This window comes from Xenopus laevis, chromosome 9_10L (genome assembly GCF_017654675.1).
Source record: "Xenopus laevis strain J_2021 chromosome 9_10L, Xenopus_laevis_v10.1, whole genome shotgun sequence".
Lineage (NCBI taxonomy): Eukaryota > Metazoa > Chordata > Amphibia > Anura > Pipidae > Xenopus > Xenopus laevis.
This window is the reverse complement of record NC_054387.1, coordinates 82,725,877-82,742,807: the sequence shown is the minus strand read 5'-3', so window position 1 is coordinate 82,742,807 and position 16,931 is coordinate 82,725,877. Positions and strand designations below refer to the sequence as shown.

At 38.8% G+C, this 16,931-nt stretch overlaps 1 protein-coding gene across 5 annotated transcripts in view; it reads right to left on the bottom strand.

Annotated features, from left to right (window-relative positions):
- The window catches only part of LOC398368 (collagen alpha-3(VI) chain), a 78,911-nt gene extending 67,885 nt beyond the window's left edge, over positions 1-11,026 (bottom strand). For all 5 annotated transcript variants that reach the window (XM_041577019.1, XM_018236068.2, XM_041577020.1 and 2 more), the window contains exon 1: positions 10,798-11,026. The gene's annotated coding sequence lies outside the window, so the exon portion shown is untranslated. The remainder of the gene's footprint in view (positions 1-10,797) is intronic.
- Between the last annotated feature and the right edge of the window lie 5,905 nt (positions 11,027-16,931).

Sequence of the window (16,931 nt, the reverse complement as noted above, 5' to 3'; positions counted from 1 at the left end):
AAGGCACCTTGCCTAGTTCTGCGTTCTATATCTGTGGGACATCATCAATAACTAAAAGAACCATCAGTTGGACATTCATTTTCAAACAGAAGTGTAGTGTGCAAAGTGATATTTTGGACACAAATCATCATGTTTTTATCCATGATAGGCTTGATTCCAGCATAATTATGGACATGCTGTAAGTTGCACCCATTTCAAGTTGCATACAGCATTTCCAATATAGGGGTTGCATCACTTCCAAAGTGCACATTTAGTGTCATATTTATTATGCTGTAAACTGTATAAAAGTCTGTGTAAAATAAATGGCAAATTTATCAAGGTGTGTGTCATTTTACTCCATGCGAACACCAGATTTGCCACTGTTATATTACATTGCTTCTGCCTGAAGTCGATCTGAGTAAAAAAAGCATAAAGATTTTCTGCCTTTTTTAACTTAATTTTACACAGAGAAGTCTGGCATCGTGTGGTATATTATCCTGCTGTTTTTTACCCAGCATAATAAATATGCCCCTAAAAGCGGTGAGTGCATCCAATTTACTGGGCGTAAGTTTGGTTTGTAAATGACCCCTAACATAATTTAACAAATTTCATTACTAGACGTAAGGTTCCCCTTTCAAGTTAGGGCATAAGGCAAACTCCCAGTTCTGTGCCAAAAAGCAGACCTAACCTTCAATTGATCCCTACTTGCACAGTTTCATAAGTAGTTGAATTGAATTCTTTTTTGCCTTTGATAAATAAAAACCATTATATCAATTGTTTTTGCTGGTTAGGTCCCATATTAGCAGTAAAGTTGAAAGTGAATTAGAGCCGTAAATACAACCATAAATAAAGACTGATTCTCGGGTTGACACTTTCTCTAGAAAAAAATGCCATTTTTCCTTCCCATGAATATAGTTGGCATTAAGTACCATTTCACCAACCAGAGCAGTTGAATACCAGTCAGGCGTCATGGTTAAAATGAAATACGTTTTTTTCCATTACAGTGATGTGCTCTTTCATTCTATTAGACCAAAAGTAAGATGAGCTGGTTTGTGTTGCACTTGAGTCGCCTCTCATATCTCATATTGACCTTACTTACAAAAATCCTTCTCCATACAAAAGTGCAAAATATCTTCTTGGCCCTCACAGATTGTAACAACAATTTATAGCCAAGAGCTGAAAAGAGATGCATTTATGGCTTGAGAAGACAGAGAACTCTAACACTTGTATATGTAAGCTGCTATTTTCCATTACAAGTCTGGCACCATTTTTCAAAGCATCATTACCACATGCCATTCAATGTAATAGGTGATAAGTACAGGCTGTTGGAAGAGATCCTAAAAAGACACTTGTTTCTATTGTCTTCTCCTCTATAAACCTAGCCAAATCCTCATAACATTCATGGAACTTAAAATCTCCTTAAAATGTCTCCAAACTGTATAAATGTTTATAAAGAAACACCAACGCCCTCATGAATGCCTGAGTGAGATACGCTACAGTATGAAACATACTGAGCACAGCAAATATGAGATACACAATTAAAAAAAATATTCAGGGATCCACAACATCACAACATCCTACAAAGGGACAGGTTTCAGGATACCTTACTACAAGGTAAGGTTAAAACCAGGTGAGCTCTCTTAGAATAGAATATATAGTAGCAATTACTAGTTATAGGTTTATGCATTCCAGTAAGTGGACCGCTGCAAATAAGGTGTCACCAAGACAATGTTACTTTTTATCACCCCCATCCCTCACCAGAGGGCAGGTTTTGGGGAAGAGATGGTCACATTTGAGAATGGTCTTCTGGGCTAGGGGGCTCTGCAACCTCAGGTTTCCAAGTAGCACTACCAGTGTTGGACTGGGATGCCAGGGGCCCACCAGAAAACCTTAGGCTGAGGGCCCACTTTCCAAACTATTATTCCTCCTCTCCTTACTCAACCTCTTTATTCTCCTAGTCTTTTATATCTACTTACTATACGCTATTCTTCCATTATTATTCCCCATAAAGAAATATGGAATGACCATAAAATAGGCCGAATGGTTAGAAGCAAGAGGCCCACTGACACCTTGGCCCACCGGGCGTTTACCTGGTATCCCAGATGGCCAGTCCGACACTGAGCATTAGTAAAAGCACTTGGCTTGTGCAAACTGAATCACTAGCAGCTATAACTGTCTTGCAGAGGAGACAGAAGTAGCTACAGCTTTGCAGCCAGTAGACTGACAGAGAAGATTCTTACCCCTCTGCTGCACATGCTTATCTTTTCAGCATCTTAGGGGGTCTTTGGGGGGTCTACATCGCTAGTGCATAGAGACCAGTTGCACTTCTTCAACTCGCCTCATTGCCGGTTGATGGTATGATATAAAAAGTCATGAATTCTGAGACAATTTGCCATTGGTATTCATTTTTTAGTATTTGCGGTTTTTAATTTCGTTTTTTTAATCAGCAGCTCTCTAGTTTGCAATTTTATCAATCTGGTTGCTATAGTCCAAATCTGATGAAATATGAACAGGAGGGGGTCTGAATAGAAAGATGACTACTAAAAGTAGTAATAACAATAAATGTGTAGCCTTACAGAGTATTTGTTTTTAGATGGGGTCAGTGACCTCCAATTGAAAGCTGGAAAGAATCAGAAGAGGAAGGCAAATAATTAAAAACTATTCAAATAAATAATGAAGACCAACTGAAAAGTTGCTTAGAATAGACAAGTTCCCTGGATAGATAGATAAATAGTAGATAGATGATAGATGGGGTTAAAGTGGACCTGTCACCCAGACACACAAATCTGTATAGTAAAAGTCCTTTTCAAATTAAACATGAAATCCAATTTCTATTTTTTATTAAAGCATTCATTGCTGTTTTAAGCTCATTTAAAAATCTTAGCTGTCAATCAAATATTGTCTGCCCCTCCTCTATGCCCTGGGCATAGAGGCGGGGCAGGAAATTACTTTCACTTTCCATTGAGCACTTCCTAGATGTCACTGCTCTCCCCACATTCCCCCGTTCTCTTAACCATTTAATTGTGTAGCCAGTGCATGGGGATGGACATCAGGTCCCCTATTCTGGTGCACAAACAAGATTCTCAGATGAAGCAAAGCTTGTCTTAATAACAGTGTCCACAAAATGGCTGCTGCCTACTTGCTATCATTTTGAATTCCCAGACTAAAGTAAACAGGATTCAAATAATTTATATAGTGTAATTAAAGTTCATTTTGCTTGACTAATGTGATAAAATAGGATTTTGATTTTTGGGTGACGGGTCCCCTTTAAGCAACCGTTACATAACTCCACACCTAAATGGAGCTAAAATAAAAGTGTACATGAGTGTGTGTATATATATATATATATATATATATATATATATATATATATATATATATATATATAAAAGGCACCAAAAGTTTTTCTAGCTTAGACAATGTCAACAGTTGAGTATCAGACAGTCACAGCAGTGGCATCAGCTTTCAGCTGTAACAACAATCAAAAATACAAAGTTGTCTCCATCTTGTAAACATATGCCAATCTGCCTGCTCTCTATATCTGCAAATTCTCCCAGAAAAAGTATCAGGATGATACCAGATACACCTTGGACCTCCCTTACACATGAGTTTGACAGCAATATGATATTAATGAGCTGTGCTGCCTATGACAAGAACTTGGTAAGAATGGCAGGCAAAGCTCTGTAACTGCTCTTTTGGTTTATGATATAAAACTAAGAAAAAACTAGTAACATACAACGTATATTGTAAAGCAGGTATACAAATAATTATTCCATACATGGGACTGTAATTAATCAGTAATAATATTTTATTTTAAATTGCCTTTAGCCTTTGCTGTGGAACGAGGGACATTTTAGACATTTAGTAGAAATGCCCTCTGGTGGATTAAAATGGGTCCTACAATTTCTCTAAAATAGTAAGACAAATGAGACCTGAGGGTTCAGGCAGATGTGCTCACATATTTTTAGTTTTGATAATTTATTGAGACTGTAGTTTAGTGGTTTTCAGACTTTTTATGTTTAAATACCCTTTGTTGTCTAATATTTGTCAGGTCTCTCCTGACCCATTAACAGCATAACATATACAGTATATAAATGGAAATCTTAGAGACAACAAAAAGTGTTCATCCAAGCTCTCCGTGGGTTGAACCGAAAAATATATAGGTAAGCAAAAAACATTCTCCCCAAATTTCACTCTGATTGGCTTGTTGGTTCCACCCTCCCTGCGCCTGCTTTTGGCATCCATAGTTTGGGAGACTCTGCTTTATATCAGTGGTACTGTACACTGGGTGATTCGACTGATTCAGTCCACCAGCATTTCAGCTCGCTGTCAACAATTATAGTCGATGGAAACTGTGCTTTGATGGAACACATATTCCACTATTCCATCATACCTGTGTATAATATGAAGCAGTGTGGGGAAATTCCAGGCATTTTCATTACCACAAGTTTCCCTGAAACACTGATAGTTAATTAAACACCCCACAAATTTTGTTCCTGACTCATATATTGGTTGGGGTAACTAGTAAAGAAAACTATGTGACTAATGTTGGCCACTGAAATGCCATACTGTACCTCCAACCAAATAGTTTTTATTACACATTTGCTCCTTTTATCCCTAACTACATGAAGGTCAAACTTTAGGACGGTTGGCACTTTTTGGGCATCTGAACACAATTTCATCTATTTAGCAGAGCAGATCTATATCTGACTCCATCCTAAATGTTCCAACAGTCCCTATCGTTCCCATCAATAATTTATATAGTGCATGCTCTTTGGAGATGAGGGGGTTTCTAGGAAATGACGCCAGTATTTTTTGTTCCTGAAAACTATCCATTTAAGGGAAGCTACTGCCTGTTCTGAGTCTGACAGTTTAGAAGTAACTGCTGGCGCATCCAAAAACCACACTGGGAAAGGCAGCAAGTGTCATAGACTGTTTAACCCTATCAGATATAGAAGCAGGAAGAGTATCATGTACTGGTACATCTGGTTCTCTTCTGTGCCATGAGCCTAAAGGGTAAGTAAGCATACTATGTTCACATGCAAAAGAGACTGGCAGCATTTTTTTACATTTAAAAAAAATGAATATTTGAAATGAAAGCAGAGTTGAATACTGGAAACTATTGTTCAACAGGTTCATTTCCACAGTAAAATCTTGCTTTAGGAAATCTAGATACTAGTACTATAAGTAGCACCTTTATCAGTACACAGAACAAGTTAAATCTCCAGTGACATTAGACTTTTGGCATAGGTCACAATTCAGTGCATATAAATCTGTTACAATCATATGGTGGTATGATAATCCCTAGTATGATCAAAGCTGCTACAGATAAATCAGATTAAGCTGTGGTGTAGCCATCAGGGGGATACATTGTGCTACGACTGTTCGATGCTTCCATTATATCCATGAGATATTTCTCACCCAGATTTTGCCCTGATTATGGGAGTTCTAGTCCAACAACAGCAGCAAGAGATATTTCTCACCCAGATTTTGCCCAGATTATGGGAGTTGTAGTCCAACAACAGCAGCAAGGTCACAAGATCATAAAATACATACTACTTCCCTGAGACTGGGGCTCCATCCTTCCTGCAATTCCTGAGCCCTTTTAACTCTAGCCCTGGCATCTTCCAGAGATCAGAGACGATGGCCCATCTTGCCAATACACCCACAATGGCACATCTGGATAACTGCTGCTTGCTCTATTCCTCTACAAGTAACAACAACAGAACAATCCTACTTCAACACAACTACAATGCATTCAGTAATAGACTGTACCCAGCATACACAGAACTGGGGATCAGAATATTGTTTACAAAGACACTGAGATTTTAATGGACTGAGAAACTCTGTACAATAAATGGTTTCCCATTCCCACAGCTCTGACTTTCCAGCTTGTTTTGCTTAGAGATGTGGTGAGGATTAGATTCTTTTTCTTCATCCCACAAAATTCCATTTAGTCAGCACTGTAATTAGTATCCAGAATTGTAGGAGGTCTAACCAACCGGACCTTGGTTTGTTGGCCATTGCTGTAACTGTCCACTACTTGGGCTGTGACATTATAATAAATATATGTCTCCTGGAGCTCTCTCACCTGCCACAACCTGTGTGTGTGTGTATAGGTCAGGCTCAAAACTAAAACCTGTGCTTCAGGGCACATTCAGCTGCTATTACATTACTCTTGAGAGAACAAAACGTCTAGCACAAACTAAAACCACTGCCAATTAATTCACACTGTGTATTGATAAAGCGTTTTAAGTATAGCTTAGTTCCCCAAGCAGCTCTGGCCCAAATCTGGACATACACAAGCAGGTCAAGTTATACTGTATCCCATTTAACTACTTTAATGCCCAACTGCACATATTATCAGCTCCATCACATTCATTTTTCACCATGAAAGCCATCAGCCAAGTGGATCTTCAGTTTGGAGACAATCCAGTTGCATCCACTGATGACCACTCAGACTGATTGTGAGGGCCACAGTTACCTATTTGTAAGGATCATTCTCTGACATGTTAAATTAACATGACAAATTAAAATTGCCCATCCTTATTTACTTCACCTTGACTCCCAATGTTCATGGTGATGAAATAGCACCTCCACCCCTCACTTGAGGCAAGAGGATAAACGATGTAATCGAAATCATGATTACATCGATTTCTTTATGTCTTCTCAGTATGACAGTTAACTAGTTCTAGATAGGGGTTTATTATGAGTTGACAATGTCCCTTTAACTAAGAAGCAGGCTGCCCTTCAAGTAAAATGTCAGACAGAACGACCCAGCAGCAGAAGCAGCAGCAGCTATGTACTGGCTCAAGTTATGCAGCATCTGAGTGCCAAGTGTAGCTGCTGTGCTTTCTGTAAAACAGATTTGATCTGATTTAACCTGGCTGCTCATGCTGGATCCATCCAACATCTGGAATGCTATTTTAATGCAGCAGGTATAGCTTTAAAACTTGCCAAGAAGAGGTACTAACCAACTTTAATACCTTAGTACTTTAGACCTAAACTCCTCAGCACACCCAAATTAATGATGCACTGAATCTACTATTTTAAGATTCGGGCAAATCCTGAATCCTTTGTAAAAGATTTGGCTAAATACCAAACCAAAACTGAACCCTAATTTACATATGTTAATTAGGAGAGAAAGAGGGAAAAAGAACAGTGCACGCAGAGCGTGGTTACAATTTTTTTACTTCCTTGTTTGTGTGATGAAAAGTCACGTGATTTTTTGGATCCGGATTCAGATTCAGTTTGGCCAACAACATGGATTCGACCAAATCTTGCTGAAAAAGGCAGAATCCCGAACCGAATCCTGGATTTGGTGCATCGCTAACCCAAATACCCAAGAGACCCAGATGTCATGCACTACAAGTATTTTTAAGACAAGTATTTTATCATGTAGCCTACACAAACCACATTGCACACCCTTAATTTCAATAGGAAAAAAAGGTGTGGCAATGGTGAGAGAGAAAAGGGACCATCATGTGGAATGTTCATGAAGCCTAAATGATGTTCTTATGTTCACCTAAGATTTGAGTCTAATTGTGAAGGGTGCAAATAACATGCTTCCTATTTAGACCCCTCACCTTTGCACTAAATGCTCTGGCCCCTGGCAACCTTCAAGGTGTACTTACTTCTTCTTTCATTTTTTCCATAATGCTTGTTTAGTTCACCCACTAACTGCCTAGTTTGTGCACCATTTCCTGCTTTCTCCTCTAGGGCAATTTCATCACCACTTATTCCACTGACTACATCATTGAACTATTCCTGACTTTAACCTACTTCCCTCCCAAGCAGCACCCCATCCCCTGCACTATTCTTTGTCCCCAGGATGCATGCACTTCTACCTACTTCACCTAGCTACTTCATTGTCAAGTGTCCATTTCCCATTTTTTCTACCTCGTCTGCATCCTTTAACATCAGGTGAAATTTGTATCTCAATTACACCTATGCATGAATTTAAGGTAGAGTTAAACTGTCCATAAACATACCAATAGTAACTCTTTAAATGATATTGAAAATTTAGCAAATATAAGTTGATTCAGGGTTGGTTCCTGCTGTTACAAACATTCATCCTCTGCATGAGCCATCAGAACCATAAAAGGTGGCCATACCTTGTAAGTCCTCCATCTGTTTGGCCTGTGGGGCAGTCATTAGGGAGTATTTACTCCCTAATGACTAATGGATTTTTCCCTTTTTTGCCATTTCTCTCATAAAGGTTAGATCATAAGAAATAAAAGTAGAATATCCCCATACAGAAGGCAGCTTTACAACGTGCTAAAAACTGATAGTGTCAGTGAGGTTCATTCATTTGCTTTTGTCAAGGTAAATTGGCATTTAAGGGTCTTTGCTTTGGGCCAGGAAAAAAGGGAATTAGGTTCTGGTGTGCATTCAGCTTTGTAAAATGAGGAATTCGCAAACTGTGCCCAGAGGGGTTTGCACTCTCATGCACTTGTTTGGCTTAGGGGAGCTAGTTAAAGCATGACTGTAAATTCCATGTGAGGGATAGCCTATTTTCCAGCTCCTTTGGAGCCATTTATAGGAATTCTGAGGATGCTCTGAGGATTATAGGTTATCTGGAGGCCCAAGGATATGGCCCTTTCGAAGAATAAGTTATTACCCCTAGTTTGATCAAAGTCCCCACAGACTTTTTGTATGCCATAATCATCATTAATATAACCCAATGCTCAAACATACAGGTAAATTGTAAAATAATCAGCCAACTACATATTAAAAATGGGCAGTAAGTACAGGTATGGGATCCGTTATCCAGAAACCCGTTATCCTGAAAGCTCCAAAATTACAGAAAGGCTGTCTCCCATAGACTCCATTTTATCCAAATAATCCAAATTTTTTAAAATTATTTCCTTTTTCTCTGTAATAATAAAACAGTACCTTATACTTGATCCAAACTAAGATATAATTAATCCTTATTGGAAGCACAACCAGTCTATAACCAGGTTTATTTAATGTTTCCATGATCTTTTAGTAGACTTAAGGTATGAAGAACCAAATTACAGAAAGATCTGTTATCCAGAACATCCCAAGTTTCACACTTTCTTGATAACAGGTCCCATACCTGTAATTGTGATGCTATTTATGGCTCACTGGGTTGCATTTTCTATTGCAAAACTGGGCGCGGCTGGGGCGGGACACAGGCAGAACCAGTTACCTCCCAAATTTGACTGTGTGTAGGTTGACATTTGTGCATTACTGCACATTTATTTAAATACCCATTTAGTGCTTTCCAGTTTATTTACACTGCATTTGGCTGCTAAATAATTTAACAAACTTTACAGTTGCTACAGGATTCATGATTTTAATGCCTAAAGAGGAAAGAAAAGGGTGAGACAGTAATCACTTTGGTAGCACCGACCATTAGTAGCCATAAAAGGAGAAGGGGCATGAGCCCAAAAGATTCAGAAGGCTTCTGTTACTCTTCATTTTTCTGTATAAGACTGCCAGTATGTTACACTGCATCTCATTTGTAAACCACAATGGAGCTAATATGAAAGCATAGGTGTTAAACTGCACCAGTGCAAGTGCCAAAAGCAACAATATGTTTTCATCATTCTACTACAAGTTGGAAAATGAAAGCAATGATCTGATTGCTGTTGATATATACACTGGTGCAGTTTAGCACCTATGTTAATAAATTAAACCAGTCCATTACACTGTACAGCACTGCAAGGTGACATTACTCTTCATATTTAGCATAAGATAATGTAGGTTAAGACATTCTTCTGCATCATGTTAAACTGGAATATATCAAATGACATATTAATGATATATTAATACATTCCTATCTATATCACAGTTTAAGAGTACCAATAATTCTATGTCTCATTATGTAGCTATCCATATGAATGCATTACTCTACATTATATGTCTGCATATCCTGGTACAGCTATGGGATCTGTTATCCGTTAACTGGTTATCCAGAAAACTCAGAATACCGGAATGTCATTTCCCATATGCAGTCCCATTTGAGCAAAAAATTCTTATTTGTTTATTAATTTCCTTATTATCTTTAAAAATAACTTATATTTGATGGTACGTGTATTTTAATATTTATATGATTTAGCAGCCTCACAGTATGGTGCGCCAAATTGCAGAAAGACCCCTTGTCTTTAATAATATTAAATAACAGATCCTATACCTGTATGCTATTGCATACTTTCACATCACTCTCCATCCCCCTGTGTAATATTCCATATGGGAAACACCTAAATGCCTAAATCCCTGATATACAGTATACTGCGTTTTCTGTGATCTCTGAGATTAGTACATAGCAGTGGAATATTCTGCAAGCACTGCATCCTGTCTGTCCTGCACAAAAACTGAATCTCGCTGCACAACTGAATTGAATCACTATTTTCCATTTCAGAAGAACTTATATAATCATAATGCATTCATATTTAAATTCAAAGTATAACATTACACAGTCTTGCCCATATTATTTTATAGCTAAACATACTGTACATCCCCTATATGAAGTTGCTAGTGTTTATGATACACTGCTTAGCTTGCATTTCAGTCATTTCTTACTTTGGATTATTACATGGCCTCTTGCATTGTGCATGCACTTTACAATGGTTTGTTCTTTGTTTAACTGCCTTATTTAATGAGTACCATTTCTGTTCATGAGAAGTTAGTCATGCAAAAACCTTGGTTTGGTTAATGATGGTGTGTAAATCAATATCAGACACAGTTCTGTGTATCATGCAAGGGAATACCTGCAGTTAGGTGGCATGTAAAAACATTTTTTTCCATTTGCCATTAATATACTGCCCCTCCCTTCTGTTCCCCCATTCATACCCCTGAGCTGAATTGATAGTAGGTCACTTATCAGCTTCACGCATGCATGCCACTCATGGTCTTCTCCCAAGACACTTTGGTTGCTCTGCAGAAGGGGTGTTCTTGCTTCCTATAGGTTCTGATGAGGGGTTTCAGCTGCTGGGATGGTGGAATAGAAGGTAGCAGATCAGGACTGAAAGAGGGAAATCCAGCTCCCCAGAATCCCAACCCAAAATGAAAAGCAGACATCGAAATGCCCTCCCTCTCTCAGTCCAAACCTGCCCTTTTCTTCTCCCCTCCCAACCTTGCTCCCATCTGGCTCCCATCACAGACTGATGTCACTGTTTTTCTTTTTTAACCCTCAAGCTATTCTGGAACTTTTACATCACTGCTACACTCTGAACTTGCACAAGTACAGGTATGGGTAGAAACACATTATCCAGAGAGCTCCGAAATACCAAAATGATCTTTCCATAGAGCAGTTATTTTTAATAAATTATTTCTCTGTAATAATAAGATAGTACCATTTACTAGCTCTCATAAATCTATGTTGGTGGTGTTTTTTGTTTTTGTTGGGTTTTTTGTAGTATGGTCATACAAATTCTGGAAATTCCTCTTCTGAAGAAAAAGTCCTAAAAGTCCTAAAGTCCCAAATAATCCAGATAATACCCTGCACCCCCCTTGTGTGGCCCCCACCTACCTGCTGTGTCTTTTTACCATGTGTAAAATTTAAATGGTATCACTACAGAGATTAACTGGCCCCTGCCTGATTCAGACTAATCCCATGTATTGTTCACACCTATGATCCCCCTGCAATGTTCACAATTATGACACTTTTATTGTTCACACCCCTAAAGCCCTGTACTGTTCACACCTGAGACCCAGACTTAAACTGCCCACATTGTTCACCTGTTTACACTTTATACAAAATGCTAATGGGCACCAGCACTGTGTCACTGTATGTACATTTTAGAGTGGTCCTGATGGGTTTCCCTGTCTCCTGCTCTGTTCTACCTTCCCTCTGCTCCCTGTGTGTGATATACTCTGCCTGTGTGTGCCCTGCTCTGCCTGTGTGTGACATACTCTGCCTGTGGAACATAAGTCTGGTATTTGATCTGGGAGTTTGTTAGCATTTGAAAGTAAATTATTATTAGGGGCCCCTAAGGTGTTTAATCATGTGCTGGTAGTGCTGTGTTATTCACAGGGGATGAGGGGATATATGGATTTAAGGGTATGTCTTAATATAACAACTTTTTTCACATATGAGTGATAAGTGATATCCCTGCAGTGAGCACCAACCATTTGGTGTTTTGGTGTGCTGCCACAATTAATGTGGACATGGTCTTGTGGTAACATGGGTGTGGTTTAACGTGGGTGTGGTTTAAAAACAGGAAGTGGTCAACACCGGCTTACGTTATTGGCCCCCCGCCATGTAGGCCAGAAAAATTTGGCCCTCAGTAACACAGAAGTTGGACAGCACTGATCTATAAGAACCAAGATACTGTAAGCCAATTCAAATAACAGATTTTCTTCTGTTACGTTTGCTCATGAGAGGTGTTCCACTGGTTATCCTGTTATCTGTTAGTGTCCTGCTCAGCCTCCCTCTTGCCTTTATCTTTTATTTCTCCTTGCTTGATCTCTCCTAATATGAGATAAAGGGGTTGTTCACCTTTGAGTTAACTTTTAGGGCAGTCGCTCAAAGTTGCCTCACGAGGAAACTTCGGGTGACTTCGGAGAAAGAAGCATTCCGGGTGCCATCCCGGCAGTGATTTAGATTCTAGCCGGCGGGAGGCAGTTAGAGGAGATTAGACGCCCCAAACAAGAGGCAATTTTTCGCCGGGTGAATAAATCGTGTGTCTCTGCCCTTAGTATGATGTAGGGTGTTATGTTTTGGTAGCCGAGGATGGGTAGAGTATAACAGTGCTTTATTAGCAGGTTCATGCAGCCATTACATAACTAACTCTATCACTTTAAGCTGTATAGAAAGTATACGCTGTCCACGTTGGCTGGATTTATACCTTTCAGCCACCACATTTACTCTTGGCACAAAAAGCTTTATAGCAGTAAGTGCAGTTTCATAAGTCTCATCAGGTAATGGTAATGTATAGAATATACACTGTCCCTCTGCTCCCAAGTAGTGAATATGTAAAGCACACTTTCTAGCAGCAGAAATCTCCCCTTGGCCAGCAACAATAATGTAATTTTCAAACATACAGATCCAAGCAGTAAAGGGTATGGTAAGCTCACCAGGGTTAGGAGGAAAAGGTGCAGGCTGCTGCAGAGGTAGAAGAGACATCCTGTCGCCAATATGTTATGTTTTGGTAGCCGAGGATGGGTAGAGTATAACAGTGTTTTATTAACAGGTTCATGCTGCCATTACATAACTAAATCTATCAATTTAAGCTGTATAGAAAGTACTATGTACACAGTATAACTCTTGTGCACATTTCAAGTTTTTTGGCTCTTTATTCAGCAGCTCTCCCGTTTGCAATGTCTGCAATCTGGTTGCCAGCGTCCAAATTACCCTAGCAACCATTCACTGATTTGAATAAGAGACTGGAATATGAATAGGAGAGGGGCTGAATAGGAAGATGATAAAAAATGGCAATAACAATACATTTGTAGTCTTGCAGAGCATTTGTTTTTAGAAAGGGTCAGTGACCCCCTTCTGAAAGATAGAAAATAATTAAAACAACAATAAATAATAAATAACGACCAACTGAAAATTTACTTAGAATTTGCCATTCTATAACATACTTAAAATTAACTTAAAGGTAAACCACCCCTTTAAGGGAAAGTCTCAGAAAAGCATTTTGTAAAAAAAAAAAAAAAAAACTTGTTATAGCACCTTAGTACTGTGTCCCAGTTTTTCCTAATAACTGGTTGTATGCATTAGGAAGTCACTGTGCTGTAACTGTCTTGTGAGTTTAACCCACTGTCTCAGCCTACACTCTGCTATAGTTACACCGCAAGATTAAGGCTAATGCCACACAGGGGCTGGCCGGGTTTCAGCCTCAACACTGACATTACTTTTCTTCTCTCCCTGCACCCGAAACAACTGCTATTATACTGCCCAAGCTGAAAAGAAATGTACTTATATACCCTTATATATACCCTTATATAATAGGCCTCTATGTTGAAACAATCTGTGCACAATTTGCAAATTTGGTCAGATCTGGTAGATTTTACTTGTACAAAGGCACCCACAAATGCCCAGACTTGATCAAGCAACTTTGGCTGAGTAGAATAGAAAATGATGCATCGCCTAAGACAGAGATACCTCCAAAATCTATTTTTATGCATCTAGCCTCTAATATTAAGAAACTGTAAAGATATAGATAAAATTATTTGGTGACCCTTTAACAATGCATATAGGTAAGATATTCTTTTAAATGACAGATATTCTAATGTCCAGCAGATTAGGCTAGTTCTATTATGTTTGCAGCCCTCAGGCATGCATCATTTATAATGGCCACATAAGCTGATGGAGTCACTACCATCTGGGAGGAGGATTTTAAATAAACTTGCTTATCACCAAGAATCCACCCCCATACAGAAAAGGAGAAACAAATTATCAGTCTTCCTGTTTAAATTACATGGCAGATTTCTCCCCGTGTTGCATCCTATTTCTGGAATTCCCAGCCCCATTCTCCTGCCCTCATGCATTTAAATATTCATCATTCCCAGGAAAACTAATTGCTTTGTTTAATAGTGGCAGAAATCAGGCAAGCTATCATCAGAAAAGAATACGTAATAACAAGCTTCACATTACTGTTTATAAACAGTGAGAAAGAAATAATGCACAGATTGGGATTTGTAAACCTGAAATTAACATTGGTGTTGGTGTTTGTCCTTCTTTTGTGCAATGGTGCATTCCAGTACATACAAACAGGCACCAACTGGTAGAGGAAAACAGGACTACACTTTTATTGATGACAGGTATGACAGCAGCAATAAAGCATTGCTAGTGTCTCATATGGAGATGTCTTTTTTTTTGTACATTAGATGCAAAGACCTATCTGCTGATCATATGTATTTTTATTCAATGCAATGCATATTTAGGGCTCATTTAATAAGAAAAGTGCAATTACACCATATACTGCATTGTTTTGGTAATGGTGTGAACCTGAAGGTGCATGTTGATTTTTTTTTTCATGTATAACATCTTTGTTAGTGCTGTGTGTGTAATTGCCCTTTCTACACTATAGGTGCAGCACTCTAGCCACTTGTCAGTCGTAGAGATGTGAGCATGGGGGGGGGTGTTTTTTGAGGGTGTGCAGTATGGGTTTTGCTGGAGGCCTCAAGCAATATTAAAGGTAAATCTATTAAATGCCGCTCCCAGAAGCATAATAAACATATTAAATTCTAAATAATTTTCTACATGTACCAGAGGAGTTATTTCTATCCAAAACCCGGCAAAGCCACCCCTCCATCAATTTCTCAACTGAGATGAAGAAGTCAAGTGATCTACAGCAAAGCAATACTAATCTATTGGTGCAAATTGCCACTACCCTTTAATAATGCAAACACATTGGCCTCACTACATTTATTAATGACCAAACCTCAGAAAAATAAATTACTAACTGAATTGTACTTTACATTACATTATTTGCACCATAATTCTGAAAATAAATCTGCTATTATGGTGAAACCATAGTCGATATTTTACAGGTTCCTCAGTAATGCAGGTGTATTATTGTTGAGGTTGATGCTTTTTTTATCTGTAAAAGACATTTGTATTCATAGAATAGTTTCCATCAGCAGGTGCTTCTATGAGTGCCAACAAAGATACCCCTGGTAACCTTGTAACTGAGGAAATGTTGTGGTTATGGGAAGTGCTGTATATAGTTCCAGGAAAGTGAGTAAAGACCTTCTGTGTGTCCATGGCAATAGCAAACCCAATTAGTTTGAGCATTCCAGTGATATCAGACATTATATTTCTATCCATTGTTGGAAAACAACAGACAGAGATTGTTCCAGTTACTTAATTCAAGGAGGGTCTATTAGCAATGTGATGTCATGTTTGACCTGTAACCCTGTGTGATTTTCTTCTTCCTCTTCCTGTGTATGCTCTCTATGAAAAGTTCCTGTTGCAGACATGTTATGCAGAAGTGTTTATGCTGAGTTCTATGAAGCAACCAAGTAACTGTTCACACAGAGTTCGGTGTGTCTGTCCTCACTTACAGAGAAGCTGCACATGCAGTTCAGATCAGCTTTCTGCTAACAGATTATGGTCCCAGATCACAGCACCACTGGTATCTGATCCCGAGGATCTCTGAAGAGACAGACAGAAGCTGAGCACATGATAAAATGGCAGCTAGTCTGGAGTTTAGGTCAGGCATTGCAAAGCTGAATAACAGCTACTATTAGCTATGGAAATTTAAGGTGGAAATGCTTTTGTGTAAGGATGACAGGATGACCTGTGGGAGGTACTCAGCACAGAGAGACCAGAAAACAGTCCTGAGGATTGGGATAAAATCAATCTAAATCAGTTATTAGCCTACTGGTGGAAGATGATCAATTGATTCACATCAGGAAGGAATCTACAGCAAAAGTTATGTGGAATGCACTGCAGGCACTCCATAAGAGATCAAACTTAAACAGTAAACTGTACCTGCTGTGTAAGCTATACAGTATGAGACTGCAGAAAAATCAGGAAATGCAGGAACATTTAAATGCAACTTTAGAAATTTCAGAACAGCTCAGAAGAATTGGAGAAGAGATTAAAGACAGCCATTTAGCAGCTCTCCTTCTTGAAGGGTTAACCCTTCACTTCTATGTAGGCTTCCTGAATCATATAGCCTTTTGATAAATTCCATTGAAGTCGGACCAGAGTCAGAAATAACTCTAGAATTTGTCAAAGGAAAGTTAATTGATAAATATAATCGCAGAAAGGAAAACAGAGCTGTGAAAGAAACTATAGCACCAGAAACAGCTCTTAAAGCTGGAAGAATTGCAAAAGCAGATGCACAGAGCAAAAATATGACTTCTGATATGCATATCTCACCATGCAATACAATCATGAAATGCATCTGCTGTATCAAAGCAAAGGCAACAATGTTACCACTACCTAAAACAAGTCAGAGCTGGGCAAGTCAACCGTTAGCGTTGATTCACAGTGATGTGTGTGGACCAATGAGAACACAGACCCCAGC